The sequence below is a fragment of the Thermobia domestica genome, chromosome 7 (genome assembly GCF_964235325.1).
Source record: "Thermobia domestica chromosome 7, izTheDome1.hap1.1, whole genome shotgun sequence".
Taxonomy (NCBI): domain Eukaryota; kingdom Metazoa; phylum Arthropoda; class Insecta; order Zygentoma; family Lepismatidae; genus Thermobia; species Thermobia domestica.
In genome coordinates this window covers 17,355,118-17,377,435 of record NC_137460.1, presented here as the reverse complement: position 1 = coordinate 17,377,435, position 22,318 = coordinate 17,355,118, and positions in this window count along the sequence as shown.

Sequence of the window (22,318 nt, the reverse complement as noted above, 5' to 3'; positions counted from 1 at the left end):
AACCTCCTTGTAAACCGGTGAGGATGGCAATAACCTTAAGGTCAGCGCATACAGACCACTGGAACTGTTCCTACTTTATTTCCTACAATAGGTTTCTCATGTTCTCGTATGTTTCTTTCATATGTACAGCATGAGCAATAGGGATGACTGGCTTTTCATTGCCATTGTGTAGTAGCATTGCCTTGATACTTATCCTAGAGGAATCTACGAATAGCCTCCAATCTTCAGTGTTGTAGTTCAACTTCAGTTGTCCCATAAGCGATGGAATGTCACTGCAATACACCAAATCACCATCCTTTGTAAAATTAGGAACTAGGTTCACCTCTCTTTTCCTGTACATCGATATATTCACATCTTGATTTAGTAGATTCCATTGTTGAAGTCGTGATGCAAGCAACAGGGCCTTAGACTTGGGAAGATTTAAGTCTCTGATTAGATAATTCAGCAGTTCCTGACTTATCACATGTGGTTCCTTAGTGTCATGCACTGGAGCGTAATTGGGATCTGATTGTTTACTCGAAGATTGTGCAACATCCTCACAAGCAGCAGGTTCTTCATCGGATGAAACACTGCACAAGATATATGAGTCTGCTGGTACGGGTACAGGCAGACCAAACATCATGTTCCACAGATCTCCTCACGGAATCCAAGTTAGGATACTGTATTCTATGCTTCACGTTTTTAGAGAAACCTTAGAATAATTAGGCAGAATGACCTTAAGATATTCACTGGTCCACTCTGGTGAGCGCATACAATAATCAGTAACGTACAAGTCGCGTGATTTGTACAGAAAATAATTCAACTTATGTATATTTTCTAAGCGCACACAGCAATGTTTAATTTGTTACTCGTCACTTTCCTCATTCACTGACTCTTGCTGGTTATAGATTTCGCATTCGGGTTGTAACAGTGGTAAGGGACTATCGATTGCTTCAAGGTGGTGAGACAGATCTTTGAGTTTGCCAATTTCATTTGTAGGTAAATGTTTCTTAGCCAATAATAACCTAGTACTGTATGTTCGTGGCGTAGGCGTCCGTATCTTAACTCGATCCATGGATTGATATCCAAAACTCTCCCCGTTCAGGGATCCCACAATTCAACTGCTCTATCATTACTAGACACACTAATGCATATATACGGTCCCCGATAAAGTTCAAAAAATTTGGCAATTTGTTTCTTTATAAGTCTGCTGACGTTATGTTGCCGCACAAACACGAAATCTCGAGCGCGCACTAGGCGTCTATGCTTCTGGTTTCGTTTCTCCTTTTGGTTTTCTCTGATCTTCTTATATTGGCCAGAACTAGTTTATTACTCCAATTTATTTCGTCCCTATCTGTCACATCCTTTTGAACTTTAACACCAAAATGTAAAAATATTGGATGTGAAGAGTAAATGTTTAAATGCAAACTGCCTGGTGATACTCCTAGATTTTGTGAAATAGAGTAGTTGTACAGAAGTACAGCTTATGTTAAATTCTTAGCCCATTCTGTGTGTGATTGTGAGCACAAGGTTCTTAACGTTTGTACTAGCTCTTTATTTACTCTCTTTACCAAGGAACTCTGAGCATGATAGACGGTACAATATTTAACAACTATATTCTATTTTTTCGTGGCTTGAACGAAACATTTAGAATGAAAAACTGGCGCATTGTCTGACAAAATAAAACGAGGCAGTCCAAGCATAGGGAAATAATATTCTTCGAAATACCTAACAATCGCCTTGGCCGTGGAATTCCTCAACGCGAATGCAGTACAATATCGTGTATACAAATCTATGATGACAAGAGCGAAGTGCTTCTGTGACTTTCCAATTGGGTACGCTCCCAACATATCGATGGAAATACAATCTCGCGGTCTTCGTGACGGGATGGTGTTCAACAGCTTGGCTGGTGGGTGTTGATCTGGTTTCATTCGAGCGCACGTAATACAATCTCTCACATTTTTTTACTAGAGTTCTTAATTCCTTCCAATAAAATGACTTAGAAATTAATGAAATCGTCTTATCGGTACCTGGATGTCCTACATCAGAATGGTACGCGGTGAGTATATTGTGCACCAGAACTGGTGGTATGCAAATTTTGCATTTGGTGGGATGGTGAAAATCCCGAACGAGCAGAATATTATTTTCCTCTTTATAATTTTGTTTCCAAGATCTACCGCTTCGAAATTCGATTTCATGCACTGTTCCTTCTAGGACACGTATGACGTTTCTATAATCTGAACATTTTCTTTGAAGATATGCTAGTCGTTCAGGAGAAATCTTAAGAACTTCATCTTGCAATACTTGGAATGCGTGCACCTTAAGCAATCTATGTTCATGCGATGGGAATAGTCTGCTAAGGGCATCACAAAATTCATTATTTTTTTCCTTTCACAAATTCTATGTCATGTTGGAATTCACTAACTTCTGCGATCCAACGAGATAACCTATTGTTCCAAGATTTTACACGTTTAAGGGAAAAAAGAGCATGGTGATCAGTGACAATTATAATTCGCCTTCTTAACAACATGGGTCTCAATTTTCTCAAGGCGTATATGACCGCAAGGTATTCCAGTACCGATATTGAATACCGACGCTCGCAGGGGGTCAAGGTACGACTAATGCACTGGATAATCCTTGGTTCATCACCCTGTTCTTGCCATAATTTACAGCCTAAACCGACGGTTGAAGCATCCACTTGGACATAAAAAGGTTTTGTGAAGTCAGGATGTGACAACAAAATATTTGTACAAATATCATCTTTAATCTTATTGAAAGCTTTCTCACACTCTTCAGTTCACTGCCATTTTCGACCCTTTTTTCCAATCCGTACAATGGAGTGGCTTTCGTAGCATAATGTGGTATAAAATTTTGACAGCAATTAAATAATCCTAACACAGATTGTAAACTTTTGACATTAGTGGGTGTTGGTAGTTCCCTGATGCCTTAATGATTCTTTTGTCCTTCCTGATTCCCCTGGGACTGACGATATACCCCAAAAATTAGGGATGGTACCGAGACCGAGACTAGTCTCGGTCTCGTCTCGGTCTCGTCTCGAATTATCGAGACGAGACCGAGACCGAGACGGCCTTTTATATACCGAGACGAGACCGAGACCGAGACGGCCTTTTATCTACCGAGACGAGACCGAGACCGAGACGGAGCTTTATAAATCGAGACGAGACCGAGACGAGACTTAGGTCAGTCTCGAAAGTCTCGGTCTCGTCTCGAATATTGATATAGACAACTATTAAGATTGACCTTTACTCAAAATTTCTTTCATTGCTGTATTAGGTAATATGGGAACAGTTGACTAATGTTCAGTGGCGTATTTAGGGGATGGCTATCGGACTGAAGCCCCTCCTGAAATAGATTTGTGATCATTTTTTCGCATTACACGTACAACACAAATATTTCTTACTCGTTCTCAAGCCTCTCCCGAAACAAAATCCACTGCTGATGTGTATAGTCATCTCTGCCTCTCTCCCTCTCTCAACACACACACACACACACACACACACACACATATATATATATATATATATATATATATATATATATATATATATATATATATATATATATACCAGCGGATCCAGGATATGATCGAGGGAGGGGCTAAACCATAGTTTAACATTTTTATCCAGTGTAAAGAAAGAAGTAGGATTGAAGCCCATTTTATACAGTGTATAGCTGAGCGTCAAGGGGAGGTATAATCCCTTCAACACTTCCCTTGGATCCTCGCCTGTATATCATATCTAATATAAGTAAAAGGAAGTTTGTTTGTCTGTGTGTCTGCGTGCCTGTCTTTCTGATTGCCTGTGTGCGGCCTGGGGACCAGACGAGAGTCCAAGAGTTACGAAATTTGGGTGACAAGTATCATGTCCCAGGCCTCAGACCAAGAAGAAGCTTTTTTTTTAAAAAAAAAAATGAATCAGGAGGGGCGTTTACCGGGACATGTAAAAGTAGTAGAAAATGACCGATAGTAGTGTCGAATACACAGTTTTCGCAGTCGCTGAGATCAATGATGATACTTCCATTAGCGATAACTTTCAGTCAGCTACCACTGCATGCGGGCCGTGGTTCACTTGCGGGGGAGGGGAGTACCGAGACGTAAAAATAATACAAAATGACCGATATTAGTGTCAAATAGTTTTCGCGTTTTCTGAGATCAATGGTGAAACTCCGATCGCATTAACCTCCAAATTCACCCCATTCAGCTGCGGGCCGGAGTTCACAGGAGGGATACCGAGACATGTAAAAGTAATCCAAAATGGCCGATATTAATGTCAAATGTATAGTTTTTGCGGTCGCTGAGATCAATGGTGTCACTTCCATTAGCGATGACTTTCAAATTCAGCTACCAGTGCATGCGGGCCGGGGTTCACCTGTTGAGGAGGGGGTACCGAGACATGTAAAAGTAGTAGAAAATGACCGATATTAGTGTCAAATACATAGTTTTCGCGGTTGCTGAGATAGTGATACTCCCACAGGCCTTGACTTCCAAATACTGGTCTCATGCGAAAAATGGGTTTTTCATCTAGTTATATATAATAGTCATATATATTAAAAATGCTGAATTTTTTTTTAACATGCTGTGTGAAATATGGAAGGGGAAATTTTTCTAGATACTCTGCAATACCATTAGATAAACAAGCAGTGTTGCCAACGCAACATAAAGTTGTAATTTCTCAAATTGCACTACGTTTGATATTACATATTTCTGTTCAGTTAATTTAGTTTAGTGCGTAGGTTTTCTCGGGGTTCTCCTGTTTCCTCCCACTTTCTTCATTCCACCATTTCATTCATCTCTCATCATCACAGTCTCCTTTAGCCTAACCGGCATAACCGTGGGACGTAAAACTCAAAAATTTCATTTTATTTTTTAACAAAAGAGACACTGACCAAAGCTTAAAACTTTACTTTATTTTAAATTATAATTTGTAACTGTTTCGGATATCTAGCATATCCTTCTTCAGACACGATCGAAATTAATGAAAATACAGACATATATATAAATGTTGTTATAACAGAGTTTAAATTCTTTAACCGTCATATATATATTCATTGTTATAAAAAAATTTTAAATTCTTTTAACAGTCATATATAGAGTCATTGATGTACTTTTTTATTTTTATTTATTTATTTATTTTTCTTATTTACCGAGGCCTTCAGCCCATCCTGTAAGTCTTCGTGTTCACTTTCCAATTAATCACTTTCTTTATTTTTGGTTCTTATAAGGGCCCTTTATTTTTATTTATTTATTTATTTATTTATTTTTCTTCTCTATGTTATTCAAACTTCCTTGCCATGATCCATTAATTGGTAAGCCCCCTGTCCAGTTCATCAGTTTATCTCTTCCTACCTTCTTTATCCAATCCGCTTCTTTCCACTTCCTTATTATCATTCTTTTCTCCATCTCCAATACGTTTATTTTTTAATTGAGTTTAACGCCTCTTTCAGCAGCGAGGTTATATGAGACTGAACCTACTGATTAACGTTGAATCTAAACCACATGAGCTCCCACCGGGAATCTAACCTGGGTCTCTCACGCCATAGGCTAACTGCTTAGCCACGAAAGAGTTCTACATATTTCTAATTTTGATATTAAATTAAACCACAAAAGCACATATATTATTCAGTGTAACAAAGGACAATACATATCACTAACATCAACATTTTGGAGATCTCTAATAACTCAAATGGCAGGAACATTATAACATTAGTGTTCAGTAGTTTTAATTACAACAAGTCACAGTTACATTATTTTAAGCAATGTTGCGAACTTAAATAAATTGCTAAATATTATTATAAATATAGTGCAAATATAGTGTAAATATAGTGCAAATTAGCTAAAGTGCAAAATATTTTAAAATTACTCGTAATTTGTTTTATGGTGCAAGAATGTTTTCAAAACACGATGTTTTTCATAGTCTTTGGGCTACTTATAATGTTAATGTCAAAGTTTTCGTTCCAGCAATACATGTAAAAGCAAATTGTAACTGAAATTAAACGTAACTGAAAGCTTTTCAGTAGCACTAGTTGTTCTCCCTAAGCCTTAGGCCTGGTGTCAGTGACGACGCCAGCTTTAAGATCTTAGGGGGGCAAAGGAGGGGCAGATACATTTTCGGGGGGGCGGCTATTTGCCATACCAAAAATGACATATTTATTACGTTTCGTTGCTGTTTTCATATTAGACCTATATGATTATAAATTAAAGTTATTTCAAGTAAAATTTGTAACTAACAAATAAATAACGTCTGCACATGAAATATTTTTCAATGAAAATTTTGAAGCCTAAACAAATTGAATTACTTTCGCGTATGCAACAAGTAACACATGCATCTAGTACTACAATGCTACGTTCTCTCTCTCTCTGTATATATATATATATATATATATATATATATATATATATATATATATATATATATATATATATAGAGAGAGAGAGAGAGAGAGAGAGAGAGAAGGAGAATTTACGCCTTATTGTTTCTCAGGCCTCTGAAGTGATTATATGTGCCCAAACAGATAATTTCACAAACATCCGGATCCTAACTGTTATAACATTTTTGTTCCACCAAGGAAAGTCACCGAAGTAAATTAATAGGAAATCAGTGAAACACCACGGGACTCTCCACCGTTATATACAGTGGTGAAGAAGTAAGTGGCTTAGTATAAACGTGGCGATTTCTCAACAAATTATGCTTTATATCCAGGATGATTAAAAGCAATGACTCTTCCCGAAATCATGGATGCAATTTGTGACATTATTCTTGAAAATTGCAACATTTCAGCCAGTGATGGATATAGCCCGGGGCCGTAGGGCCTAGGCCACCCCAGTTTTTGAGTGACAAAAATAATTTAAGATATTATTTATATGGTTTTTAAAGTGTACCGGTACAGTAAACTCACGATACACTTATTATAGTCTGAGGTCTGGCTGCACCCCGCTTTCTCACTTCTTACCTTCTCAGCAAAACTTGTGAGATTGTGAGCATTTCTTTTGAACGCGTCGGTAGCATAATTCAGAATGTCTTGGGTATGCGCAAGTTCTCGGCATAATGGGTTCCCAAAAAAATCTGTCAGGAGAATAAAAGAGTTACGGCATTAAGAGAAATCTTCTTCCAATTTGACCGTAATGCTGATCAATTTCGCTCACGAATAGTAACCATGGACGAAATATGGTTCTACCACTCTGATCCTGAAACGAAACAACAGTCAATGGAGTAGTAGCACTCATTTCTCCCTCGCCCCAAGAAGTTCAAGACACAGAAGTAGGTTGAGAAACTGTTTGCAACATTCTTCTGGGATAAGTATGGAGTCGTACTCATAGACTACCTCCGCAACGGTCAATAATTTAATCCAGATTCTCTATATTACTTACAAAACTGAAAGAAAAATTCTAAGTTCTACGCCGCGTAAAATGAAAAGAAAGGAATTCTGTTCCTTCAGGAGAATACACCTGTCCATCAAGTCCCTGCGAACACAACTGACATTGCATAATCTAGGATTTCAGTGTCTAGATAACCATTCTTATTCCTCAGATTTAGCTCCGTCTAACTATTACGTGTATTTAAATAACACTTGAAAGGACGCCATTTTAGATCTGATAGAAGTAGTGCTACGAACAGTTGTGCGAGGAAATCTTCAGATTTTTTTTTTTTTTTAACTTTTCTGCAAAAACTGGAGCACTGTACAAAATAGTATATTGACTCTCGGGGGAAGTGTAGAAGAGGTAAAATTTCACTATTCCACGTGCACTAGTTCTGGGTTGGACTAAGAATTTTTCAGCAGTTCCTAGTCAATATGGTAGACGTCACGTCAGTAGTTTGAAAGAAAATAAGCAAGGGAGCACTAATATAAACCAATTACTAACTAAAGATTAGCACTCTGACAATACGTTTTATTGGGAATCAATTTAATTCCATAAACTTATTATCATTTTCAAGAAGGGAAAACACAACTCTTTTATCCCCTTCAAAAAATTAAGCCCTGGTAGTTGCAAACTAAGCTGTTATAAGCACATCCTCTGAATATTGAATTTAAATAAAACAAAATATGAAACTGAAAACTTAAAACCTGGATAAATACAAACAAGTTACGTAACTGGTTTTATCTTTCTTTTGTTTCCAATCGAAGTTGATCCAATAAGAAGGAAACAAATCAACCAAATCTAGTATTGTTCGCTAGGCACAATAATTAAAAATCATAAGAAAGAAATATAACTAAAAAGGCGCTAAATTAGAAAACAGAAATATGCATGCACACCCAGACGCTCAAAGAAGAAAGCTTGAGGACTAACCTGCCACATAGTAAATGCATGGAAAGTTGACTACAATTTGACAATGAGATTGGTTATGATACTGATATAAATACTACATGTAGAAAGCTTAAAGATTGTAGGAGTCTGGGGGGGGGGGGCAGTCTAGGTGGCAGTCAGGGGGGCAGAAGTAGCTACTAGGGGGGCGTTCGCCCCCCTTGCCCCCCCTCTGGCGTCGTCACTGCCTGGTGTATTTTTTTTAGATTAAAACACTGCTTTATTAAAATTTTAATTACACCATAACTGCATTTCATTTGTTATAGTTTGACCACCGACCATCTCAAACTCGATCCATACCATGTAGCTATATGCAATTATTCAAAGACTTACAGTTAGTTACAGTTAGATCAACACATTGTGTTAATTTTTGGTTTGTTTTGTTTTAGTTTAACGTCTCACGATTATGCTAGGGCGGCTAAAGGAGACGTGGAGTTACTGATCATAGTGGAATCCGAAAATCTTCGGTCGTTGAACATTACCGCCACCGGGAATCGAACTCGGGACCATGCAAACCAAAATCAAGCGTACTAGCCATTACAGCAAATGGGGGTTCTTACATTGTGTTGATTTAAATAATTGAGTCAGTGTTGCCAGATCCGAAGATCAAAAAAGTAGCGTATCTGTGCTCGAGAAGTAGAGGATATGAACTATTTGTAGCCCAAATATATAGAAATGAATTATTTGGCAACTAATGACTGGTACTAATGAAATAATGTTGAAAATAGACCAGAAAATGTGATGGGCATATTGCAAGACGAAATGATGATCGATAGACGAAAACAATTTTAGATTGGATACCACGTGACAAAAACAGCCTAGGAAATGTCCGCATACAAGAAATTGTGACTAAATCAGGAACCACTGGGGAGTAACCTGGAAAAGAATTACCCAAGATAGATAGTTGTAGAGAAAACTTGGGAAGACTTCATCCAGCAGTGGATTGATAATGCTTGATTATGATGGTGATGATTTTATATCGAGAACTCAGAGGTAAACTAAACCAAGTCATAATTTCGTTATTTTACAGAAGAAGCGAAAAACCGGTTCCTTAACTAAGATCTATAATACTGTTTTTCAAACTATAAGTAGTTACAAAGTAGTAAGATGGCTTTAGACTTACATTATTACACCACTAGAAAGAACATAGTTTATTAAAAAAAAGTATTCTAACTCAATTTGACCAAAAAGTGACTTAACATAGTCTACCACTAATGTTCAGATATAGCATATATATATATATATATATATATATATATATATATATATATATATATATATATATATATACACTGTAGAAATTTACTAGGTAAGGTAGGGTAAAATTGGATCCAAAATTTAACGAAAGTCATACAGTGAAAAAAAATATTTTTGACTATTTAATACTTCATGTTGCTGCAAAGCTACGAAAATAAATACAAAAGAAAACTAGAAAGTTAAGAATGACTTGTTTTGGCGAGAGAGAGAAAATAGATACAGCTAGCTCGAATTACCTATATACTTATATAATATGTATGTTCATGTTTCGCAAGTAATTTTCAATCAATATAAAATTTCAACGTAATGAACGCACGATTGGTTTTCTTGAATAAAAATCACATGCACCGCTAAGAGCTCAGGAATAAGCTTAATCTATATTACGGCAGTGGATATACGTATGCGTATGTAATGCATTACAACTTTAGGAACTTGTATAAGAAACAGAATGTACTTAAATTTAGACGCGAACTATGCGAAACATCTGACTTTGAATCTAACTTGTTTCATGATGCAACCCGAGGCCACAAATAGCAAAGATGAGTGCCGTATCTCCCACCACAAAGTTCAGTAATTTCGTGTTATAAGGTGTCAATTAAACACGTAGATGTGAAACGGTAATAAAGCATTTGATCAATTTTAAACAAAATATATTGTAGTAATAATTTACCCTATTTGTTCAGATAATGAACGTTATATTATGTTTTTAAAATGACAGTCGAAACAGAATGTATTGGATAATAAATGAGAAATTGTAAAATTTCAATTTCGGTACGATTAAATGCATTCATGCTGCTATGTGTTGCGTTATCCGTTAGAATGTATTGAAGGATTCTAAGGAAATAAACTACTGTATAGTACTGATGTTAATTTAATAGAGTTTAATTGTATAGGCAGTACTGAGGCCATATGAGAAAGTCTTTTGCTGAAAGTGAAATATGAGTTACTATTAGAATTTTATCCCAGATATGATATACCCACTGATGATTGAAACTGGAACACACGCATGGAAGGCATCAGCTCTAGCAAATTAACTCTGAAGAAGTACACCATACTATAATTCTAAGTCAAGAATAAGGCCACAAATAAGAAGCAGAAACGACAGACTTTACAATAATAATAATTTTACAATTTTAATTTCACATTTTTATTTCGAGACTTTCGAGACGAGACCGAGACGAGACCGAGATTTGGCCCTCGAGACCGAGACCGAGATCGAGACAAGCATTTGCTGACCGAGACGAGACCGAGACCGAGATGGCGATTTTTGACTCGAGACGAGACCGAGACCGAGACAGCTATTTTTAAACCGAGACGAGACCGAGACTGTACAAAGTCTCGTCTCGTCTCGTCTCGATACCATCCCTACCAAAAATGATACTTATGGTGCACAAAACATGCATTTAACAGTGTTTAACGTTATATTGTATTGCTTGAACTTGGCAAAAATCTGATCCAACAACTGTAAATGATCCTGAAATGTCATTCGTAATCAAATTATCATCTATATACCGACTGATTTTGCTGTGTAACTCCGGGCCTAACACATGAGATATCATTGCATTTAAAGCCTGCCCACCATTCCTATATCCGAAAGTTACTCGCTGATATTGATAACAGTGTCCCTCAAAATTGAATGCTGTATACGGTTGAGATTTAGAATGTAGAGGACAATGATGGTACAAAGAATTTAAATCCAAGACACTGGTGAATGGTTTGCCCTTTAGTTTGGCTAACAAATCTTTTCGTTCCGGTTTAACCTGCCTCGAAACTGAATGTTCATTAACAGCTCTCAAATCAATGCATAATCTCTGTTTATTCTTTTTCGGGACAACCAAAATGGGATTATTATGAATAGATTGGCTATTAGTGATAATTCCTAATTGCAGCAACTTTCTGATATCGTACAAACGGCAAGTGTTTGTACGCAATCTGATACTGTTTGCGAATCAAAGGTTCATTGCTGTCAATCTCCATTTCATATTGGAAACCTTTACACTTGCCAGGTAATTCGTAAAAATTTCTCTATTTCAAAGCAATAAATCCAACAATTGTTCCTTTTGGTGGGGGTCTAATGCACTAGCACGATCAACGGCAGCTTTCAACTGTTGTGATGATGCCACTCGTTTAAGAAGTTTCTTCTTGACCACAACTAAGATTATTAACACATGAGTGTCTTATACTGACATCTTCGTCAGCTCATTCAACGTAAGACCAACTGTCATCATCACGGCCCTGTGATTCAATGGGGAGGAGGGAGACAACCACTCTAATGTTATCATATTCTAATTTAAATATTTCCTTGACAAAGATTAATAATACTTTGTAATTTTTCTAACGTATTTAAAGCCATTATAAATTTTTCATTAAGATCAGTCACAACAAAAAAATTCTAACGTAAATGCAAGTGAAACTATTTCAACTGGTATAACGGTCCTACCTTTGCATTTTTTCTTAAACTTTCCACTGTAATCTACAATAAGAACATCGTCAGCTGGTTTTAATTTAGGAAATGAGATCTCTTTCGTAATTTCTTTTCACAGGTCATAGGAGGCTAATGAAGTCTCTGCTCCCGTATCACACAATGCTTCTACTTTAATTTGATTTACATGTGTATTAATATAAGCAGAATACTGCCTACCATACGCCTTCAGTATCGCTCGTAGCATCCTGATCTGAATCTGAATCGGATTCAAATGTAAAATTTCGAACACGGAATACATTATTGGGGATTTGATCGTTCACAGTCCCGACGGATGAACCCTCGAAACCCGTCTTCATTTAGTTTCCCGACTCTTCACGTGACTCGTCTTGAGTTCGATTCTGATTTGACCTATTATTGTTTTGGGTTCTCAAATTCTGTCGATTATTTCCCCATCCTCTATTATTCTCTCGACGTTGTCCTGGTCTACGGTTATTATTACCACGCCAATTATGGTCCCTCTCACTACGAAGTTCTTTGGTTCGATTCTGTTCATCATTCGTTCGTGGATTTTCACTATCATGATTTTCTGTGTTACCTTGGTCCTGCCGGGTACCACTATTATTCTTTCGCCTATTATTCCATTGTTATTTTGGCTTTTGGTCATTAAAGGACTTGTTTGTTATTTTGGCTTGCTGCACACGAAATGAACGATTATCTCTATAATTATTATTGTTATTGTACGCATTATATCTTCTCTTGGCATTATTTTCTGCTACCCTCAACGATTCAATCCCAGTAATAGTAGCCAAAAACTGCTGAATAGAAGTGCAAAGATGCAATGTTAGTTCTTCACGATACCTTCGCGGCAAAGTATCGATGATACTTGCAATAATCTTTGCGGGTGAACTTTCTAGATTTATTTCTCTTAATAACTGATACTGATTCGTGGCGTGGATCAAACCGTCTGCTCCTACAAGAAGCGATCTGACTAGCAACAATGGTATCTGAATCAAACGTGTCTATTAACGCTTTTTCAAACTGACTAAAAGTTTCAAATTCTCGAGGATAATTAGTAACCTACTCTTTAGCCACCTGTTCGACAAGACACGGGATAAGATGAACTAAATCATCTTCATATATGTCTACAACTCTAGCTTTTTCTTTAAAATCCTGAATATATGAATGCGCAGTTGTACTATCCGGGAGCCCTATATATTTTGGTATATACTGCAAATCTCTAACTTGAATGACACGCTTAGGTTTAGAAACTCTACGCGGATAGACTTGTTTTACACTACTATCGGACCCGTCAGATTCGAATCCCTCACTTTGATAATCAGAGTCGTGGTACTCATGATCGGACTAATTCTCCTTACGTGGTGACGTACGTGTATCAGTATGCAATTGTCGCAATTTATTTTCAATATGTTCCTGACGTACTAACAGTTCACGATTTAGTCTTTCTAACCTATGCATTTCCTGAGTGAAGTCTCTATCATGTTCGGATTTTACAATGACAGCGGGCTGTTTTTCAAAATGCCCGATTATCATTTCAACAGTAGCTTTATGATGTTCTGTGAAACTTTCTAGAGTTTGTTCGATTCCATCTGATCGCTCACTGTTCAGTTTTAAAAATTTGCCGGTGCGCTTGCAATTCTTCACCTATTTCACCTGTCTTTTCTGCGAGTTCCTTTACATATCCGTTTAATTCGTGCACGGCGCTTTCCTGCTTATTTACACGAAAATTAACAACCTCGCATTTCCTATTTGTAAGTACCTGGTATTTTTCTATTTCCTCTACTTGGCCTTTTACCCTTTGCACTTCCTCTTTGAAAGCATCAATGTCACGTCGTTGGACCTCGGTGGTCTACCTATACTCAATCTGTACCGCTTGTATGGATGTCTGTAATTGCTCAACACTTTTCTTATTTTTTCGCTACCTGACTCAACACGTTTGGTTAGATTATTCAACTCTGAACGTATTTATGTGATTGTGTTATTAGTCGATATTATGTCTCTACTCAAAACGTCCAATCGTTTTTCTAATTCACCCCTTCGCTAATTCTGGTATTGACTCTTTACATTCATTTATTAATTCATCTATTCGTTCACTATTATTTTCTAATTTTTTCTCTAATTTATCAGATTGTTTCTCTAATTGTTCTATTAACATCGCTTGAAATTGTTCTAATGTGATGCTACTCTCAATATTTACTTAAATTACAAACAACTAATTCACAATATAAAAATACGAAGTAGGAACACAACTTTGGTAACAAAACGTAAGCAAACACCTTTCTGAAACTAATGTATCACTATTTCAATTGCACAAAATTTTATTTTGAAGTTTCATTTTGCGAAGTGTTTCAATATAAAATTAACACAGACATAAACGAATAGCTTACACAAGATACATTTCTTCATTCACAACATAAAAGGTGCATAGTGTAAATGTGTGTTTGCATGGGCGGCGATTAGGGGGGGGCAAAGGGGGCAGTTCCCCCCACTTTTTTGAAGTGACCCACAAATGAATATAGTTTCATTTGGAAATGTAAAATTTTCGTATGTATTACTTGTTCATAGGGGAAAAAATAGTTCCATATAATATTTGCATTTTCGTGAGTTCGTATTGGTTGTCTTACCGTGGAGTTAAGAAAGCTACAGGAATTGCGTTTTAATTGCCACAGAAAACGGTCCAAAAATTAACCTATTGGAGCGCAACAATTCCAGCGTACTTTCATTTCTTCTTACAAAGATTCGATATGCTAATCAAGCTCTTTGAAACTAACTGAGAGAATATTTCGCAGAAAAATAAAAATAAAAGTTAAAAAGGTCTTTCACAAGTTATTCTTTAATTACACAAAAATTGATAGTTCCTAAAATGTATTTTCTTGTTTCTAATAGTATGGAATATTGATTGCAAAGAGAGTTAATTTTGAGTTTAACGTGCCTTTCAGCAGCGAGGCTATATGAAACAGGACCTCCAAACCACATGAGCTTCCACCGGGAATCGAACCCAGGTATTCCATTCCAAATGATTAAAAGGAGAGTAATAAACAACTTCTACTTTTCCATTGTTTTCCAGTGTAATATACGAGTGAAGTGGCGTGTTTAGGGGTGTACTAGTGTACATACAATTAAATTTAGTGAATTCGACATAATTTTAAGTTTTTGGATTATTTTGTAAAACTGGAGTGTGGAGTGTTTGTTAAGTTTTGTTAAGTTTTGATGTATTTCAAGAAAGTGAGAACTGCACCTAATGGCAACGAACATTTTTCGGAAGCTGCAAAAATATTTCTTTAAATGTCGTAGCATATGCTTGTGGCATTTACTGTCTTTCTAAGAGTAATAACATACATTTAATAGTATATGTGGAATTAAAGATGTAAGTTGTTCATTAATCCCTGGTTTAAATATAATTTTGCGAAACAAACCTCATTATTCATTACTATGATTAATATTATTCTTTCTATTTATTTGTTTTGCAATTTATTAAATAATCTGTTCACACAATTTTCCAGATTGAATTTTAAGATGTCCATGAGCAAGGAATCAAATTTCTTCTTACACCTTCGTTGTTTAAGAATACAAGGGGTTAGTATCTACTTGCGTTGCTCTTGTTAATTTACTTAGTAAAATATGAAATATGATATACAGTATTTTAACTGAAAAAGATAGTATCCTATTAGTTATACAACCTTTCGTCAAACAATATGCAACCAGGAAAACGAACATTGATATACAAATATTTGTGTCTTAACCCCCCACTTTTAACCTCCAAACGCCGCCACTGTGTGTTTGTGTGTGTGTTCAACTTAGTGATGGGTAAATTCCCGGGAAGATATTTTTCGGGAATATTCCCTGGGAATATTCCCGGGAAGATTCCCAAAATGGGAATTTATCCGGGAATTTATGTTTAATCAGAAAGAAAATTGCATTCTATTACTATATTATCATTTCAAAGTTGAATTAATTTTTATATCACGGCATATTATTACTGTTGTCAACAGAGGATTCTTTAAAATGTATAATCTGAACGGTACTATGTTACTTTATTAACACTTTATTACATTTAGAAAGTACGCATAAATGTATATTTATTTACAATATGTTCTATCAATTAAATGTGTGAAAAAATTATTTAGTAAATTATATAGTAACAGTTTAAATTTATATGTAAGTGGATTTGCTCAACTTGACTCTATTACTGATATTATAAACACATTAAATTTATTAAATGTTATAAACCAATTAGATTGGGTAAATACTAGAAGATACATGTCTCACCAATTTATCAACATTTGCGCATACATATGTATGTTCACAAAGTTTGCAAGATACATACTTATCTTTATATTTTAGCACGTAACATTGCCATACACGACCTTTCATTCTACCTATTTCTCGAAGTTCCATACGTTAATTCACATGTAAAGAAGTCCGAGTACTTCTTCAAAAATTCGACTCAGTGAGAGGAGACAGCCCAACATCTATTACTAATGGTGGTTCAGGGTTTATTAATAGTACTTCATCTCTATTTCTACATAATTCTAAATTACTTTACAAAATGGTTCCGTTTCATCATTTGTAAATTAGTACTTTGCTAATTTTGGCTTTTTTAGCATTGGGGGCCAGCTTTTGCACCTACTTTTTTGCGATATTCTATTCCGATGCGTTTGTTTTATGGTTTCATGCGTTAACCCTTTCCCCTCGAATGCGGCGAGAGCCCCAACATTCGAGATTTTCCTTTCCGCTCGTATGTCGGTGTTACCCCGCACTAATTTTTACGCTTTAATTACTCGCATGTCGACAGAGCCCTGCTTGTATGTTTTAGTCAACTTCTGCCATATTTTGTCCGTCTATTCAACTCGTTAGATACCAATTTCAGTGACAGTGGTAGCGAATATTTAGATAATGATAGTTTGAGTGAAGAAAGGAGTGGTGATAAATCTTCCGATTCCAATTAAAATGATGTCCAAGTGACAGGTGATGTGTTGACAAAGGAAATTGGACTCCCTATGGTAATAATGATTCAGATGTTCCAAAAATACCCTTCACAGCAAATTCCGGGTATAAACCACCAGTTGTTTTAAGGCCAACTACAGAAATTGAATTTTTCCAATTATTTTTAGTGACACTTTGCTTGAGGAAATTACAAATGAAACAAACTGGTATGCTAAGTCTAAGATACAAATGCCACTACAAAAAAGGTCCATTTGGTCCACTTGGCATGACATGGCATTTCCTGAACTGAAAGCATTATAGGTGTAATACTAAATATGACACTAAATCCTAAACCAAACTATTACGATATATATTTTTGTGTGATATGTACACACTGCATTTTACACTAAAATCTGAGGGAGTTGGCAAGAGTCAAGTGGCGACCCTAATTTAGTTACTACGTAAGTATGCAGAACACTAGTTATGGGGTCTCTAGAAGGATCCTGAAAAAGAAACATACTTTACCAAATATGGGTATTAGATTCCCATGCATGCCATTATCGAAGTTGGTCCCAGACCGTTCCTCTAGGCGAATCTTCCTTAAGCAAGTCTTACATTATTGTGAATGCACCCTGAGTAGGAGTCGGAAGAGTAAGATTGAAGGAGAGTGAGACTCATACGAGAAGGTTCGATTCCGACACACCTTTCGTTCACGACGGCGTCTCACACTCTAATTCAGTACTTGCTTAAGCAACTCCCAGTATCATGTCCCTTGGATAAGATAGTGAGTAGTCAGCTATCTAAACAGCCTCGAGAAAACCTTCTGTCATCAGTGCCAAGTTCACAGGATACTTATAAAGAAAACGGGGACGTTAGCTACAATACACTAACGGGATCGAGTAGCATAATATGTCTATCGACTAATCCTCCAAAGAGCTGTTAGTAGTCATTAACTCTTGAACAATAATCCATAAAAAAATGAAATAATCCTTTTAAGCTAGCACATTTATTACAAGACTAGTTAAAATAATATATACAATAAAATTACAAAACAATAATTCCAAAGTAACCCAGCATTTCATTGAGGTTTACAAGAGTCGTCTTCGATATCATATTTTAATCATTTATGCAATTTATTTTCATAATATTAAACACCAAATTGAATATCCTTGATTTCACTGGCTGTCTCACGACTGTAAGGTAGTCTACCTACGTCCCAAAAAGGAAAGTATTGCAAAAATAATTTACTAAGCTAGAGTTAATGATCTGAATGACGGAAAGTTGTTAAAGTCCAAAGTTTCAGCCTCCCAACCTTCATATCTGCACTTTCTTTGCCGTTTAGTAGAAAACAAAAGAATTATTTCTTACATACCTGGAGTAACTTCTACACGAAGTGTTGACTGACACTCCGCGCGTCGACGTTGAACCAAGACCCGCACAAGCGAACACAACACAATACTAGCCCCAAAATCACCACCAGATTTTCCGTTTTTAATTTTTATATGCGCCGTCTGACGTAAGATCACCCACTCAGAAACTGAGTCGGCAGAAGCCGTTCTTATTTTTTGGTTTTGAGATAAAGCTGCACAATTTTATCAAACACTGTCATTCCCTTCCTTTGGAAAAATAACGCAACCCAAGACTTCTAGGATGTGCAGGGACACTGACGAATGTAGAATAATTCTGAGCGTCATACTTCAGGAGAACTCAATTCCGTAATTTTCTTAATTGCGTAGAATAGAGATCTCAGAAACGCTCTGACTTTTGTTCGTCACGTACTTCACGGAATTGTTTGCTTATAATTTAATACGTGTTTATCATCGGCTTCTTATTTACGTCAATCCTTTTATCGTGGCTTGCTCTGTTACCTTTTCCAAAGGCGTGGGAGAATTAAAAATACAATAAAAAATAACAATCACGTTGGCATGGTGCCTACAAGAACCAAAGTTCAATAACGATCCTCTACCGACTTTCCTCAAGAGTAGGGTCACTTCATGTCAGTAGTGGCCGAAATAAATCAGTGGCGGCTTCGCCCTAGTTTCAAGACCAGGCTAATGTTACACCGTAACATCCGCAGAAACTTGGACTTTAAAAAAAAGAAAACAGAAAAAGAAAAAAAAAATGCGTCAAGTTACTCGACGGAGTTGTTGGATCTACTATGCGTTTTCAGATGAACAGATAATACCTTTACTTTTCTTTTTTCCACTTTTTTTTTTCGTAATGATACAGTCATAGGTTTTACCTGTCCGGGTAAATAACAATACGGATTTTATTCTAAGTCGCAGCTACAATACGTATAACATTAAAAGCAGAGAGTTGTGGAGAACACAGTTTAAGGTATTGAAAGCTTGTTGCTTTGAATAAATTTGGTATTACCTGTATTTTAAAGTTATTAACTGGCTACTCGTGTATTAACCTTTTACCCTTATGCATAGTGGGTCCAAGCACCGAACAGTCGTGAGATGCGTGTTGTTTATTTCGAACTACATAGTTAATTTTTATTATTAGAATCTATTAAACCAGACTTGACTAATATCAATGTTAAACATGCATTAACCTTAACGAACATTAGAAATTTCAACTGACTAACAGGGTGTAAAATGCTATGTACTGATGCTGGTACTAGGTTAGTGACATGTCTTGCGGATACCTAGAAAGAAGAGCGCTATAAAATTAAATTGTGCTAATACCAGAGAAGGAGTACCAGAGAAATTTTGTTACTGTACAATAAACTTCATATCAATTGCGAAATAATTTGTTTTCTGGTCATGGTACGTTTCTTTCTTTTTGTTTTTCGTTATTGCATGCATGATGATATTACCGTTTGTAGTTTATATTTTTAAAAAAAGCAACTAGTTATGGTATATTACCTAGTATGTAGACATGACATAATTATTGTTACCCAATTATCTTTGTCTTTCAAGATTGACGATAAGTTATGACTTAAGAGTCAATACGCTCACTATGCGTAGAATTCTAAAAATTGAGGTTGCTATGCAGTTCTACCAGCAGAATTAATGATTATCATACTCCAAATTTTGTTGTAGTTAAATATTAACCTTCTGTAAGTTGACCAATATCTTACTACCAAAATAAAACAAAGAAAAAAAATATTATCCTTCGAACCAACAATTCATAATTCCTACATTAGGGTTAAGCCATCTCAACAATAGATTGACCTTGTGTTCCTTGTCGCAGCAAGGGCTCTTCAGTCTTAACCTATAATTTAAGAGGCAACATGAGGTACTTACTCATAGCCGAGTGGCGGGTATCTTATATAGCTCCATGCAGAACTTATTAAGCCTAATCATTCTACATTTATGAACGGTGGGGGTTCGAACCAATTTCTCCAAGGTTTCGCTGCCTCAGGAGTCAAATATAGGTCTTGTTTTCGTTTCTCATTTCTGTATTAATTGAACCTAAAGTATTTTAATTTCACTATAAACAAAGTCCCTTGGTTATTGCGAACTATGCTAACTGTACGATAAATTGGCATACTCTCATCCGTAATTGGGTTATTCTTTCAAACTGAATTGAATATATACAAGAATTCAACTGATCATTAAGCGAAGATTTACATTGAGCGTACTAACAATCACATAATTACAATATGAGTATTTTTTTTTAAACCTAATTAACTAGCAATTAACTTAATTCAATAGCAATGCTCGGAACGGCAGCCGACCAGCGAGAATGCTGCGTTTTCTATTATTATTATTATTATTATTATTATTATTATTATTATTATTATTATTATTATTATTATTATTATTATTATTATTATCGCTATTATTATGATTATCATTATCATTAATATAATTATTACCATTATCATCATTAATAATAATAATAATAACAACAATGACAAAAAAAATATTGTTAACGGAACCTTTTAATACAGGAAGTAGGTAACATTCACTCTAAGTTAGCTGCCTTCCGGCAGCCGGATCCGATCATTGCTTAGAAGAAACATAAAACTAATTTTTACAGCTATTAAGCCTCTTGACAAAGTTATTCCTATATCGTTTGTTCTACACTCTTCTATGCGTATTTTTGAACAGGCTGAGCGATAACAGCTTGTCTGTGGCTAGAAGTATTTCCTGTTTGGTAGGCTGTTTCCGCTCTCACGTAATCAATGTTGTGAACTTGAACTATGTTGTGTAATGCGTCACAGAGGAAAGGATTTTACCAAGAGGTATCCTTTCGTGGATGAAGCATAAAAATCAGCTACAGTGGCGTCGCTCGAATTTTGCGTTCGAGTGAAACAATTGCTGGTATTTCAAAACGGCCCAAAGAATATCTATGAAGTGTATTTAGCTCCGCTCGGTTAGTAAAACACCAAAGGTCATGTGTCCTTGGATACCGGACACCCAAGTATACATATATAACGTTATTATGTAGACAATGATTGGATTGCTAGAAGATAGATCTATCACCTGTAAATCAAATTATTGTTGTTTGTACCGAAGCTGTGTTTTATGCTTCTATCCGGTTAAAACATACAAAACAAAAAAAAAAAAATTTCCTAAGGTACCTAACATACCCAAGTGTTCCTTTCTATTTATAATAGATAGGAACAATAGGAAAATAAGTCAGAACAATTTGGTGAATTTGGATCCTCTACTGAGTTTCCCTCCTGCGTGTTTCACTACAACACTTGCTGAGTTAACCACATTCACAAGGGTGGCTATTCACCAGGGCTATACACTGATGGACGAGTTGAATTTGGATTCTCTGTTGAGTTTCTCACCTGTATGTATAACTAAGACACTTGCTGATTTACCACCTTCACAAGGGTGGTTGTTCACCTGGGCTACACACTGATAAACGAATTGTTGCACTGGAAATCGCTGGCACATATTTACTAATTTGAACTATGGTGGCCGTTTGGCGTTGACGGGCCTCTTCTCATGGAGGGGCACATAGTTCCGGAAGCAATTTGATGTTGTCCTAAGGCGGTCATTCCTTCTATTGGATCCCATACCAATTTTAATAGTATTGGGAAAAGTGCAGTGGAGATGTAAATTCGTGCTAATTTCTTCACCACCATCGGGTAAATTTGGACGTCGGTCTAATTTTATAAGAGTTCAGTTCCCACTGGAGTCGTCTCTTGACAGCATCCGGCGGTAGTATCTCTGGACTGGACTCTATCAGGTGAAGTCGGGGGTTGGCGTGGCTTACCTCTAAGCCTTGTCTAGTGAGTGACTAGGTAGAGTACTCAATTGTCCTAAAATATAGAAAACATTTGTAATTTTGTGTTTAAAACATTCTGGCTTACATGAGATATATTGAATAACGGATTACTATGAGGGATTCTATTCATCCAAGCTTCATTTAATTTTGCATGAGTGGATTTGGATTTCCCCCTTTATAAAGTCATGTGCACTGACCAC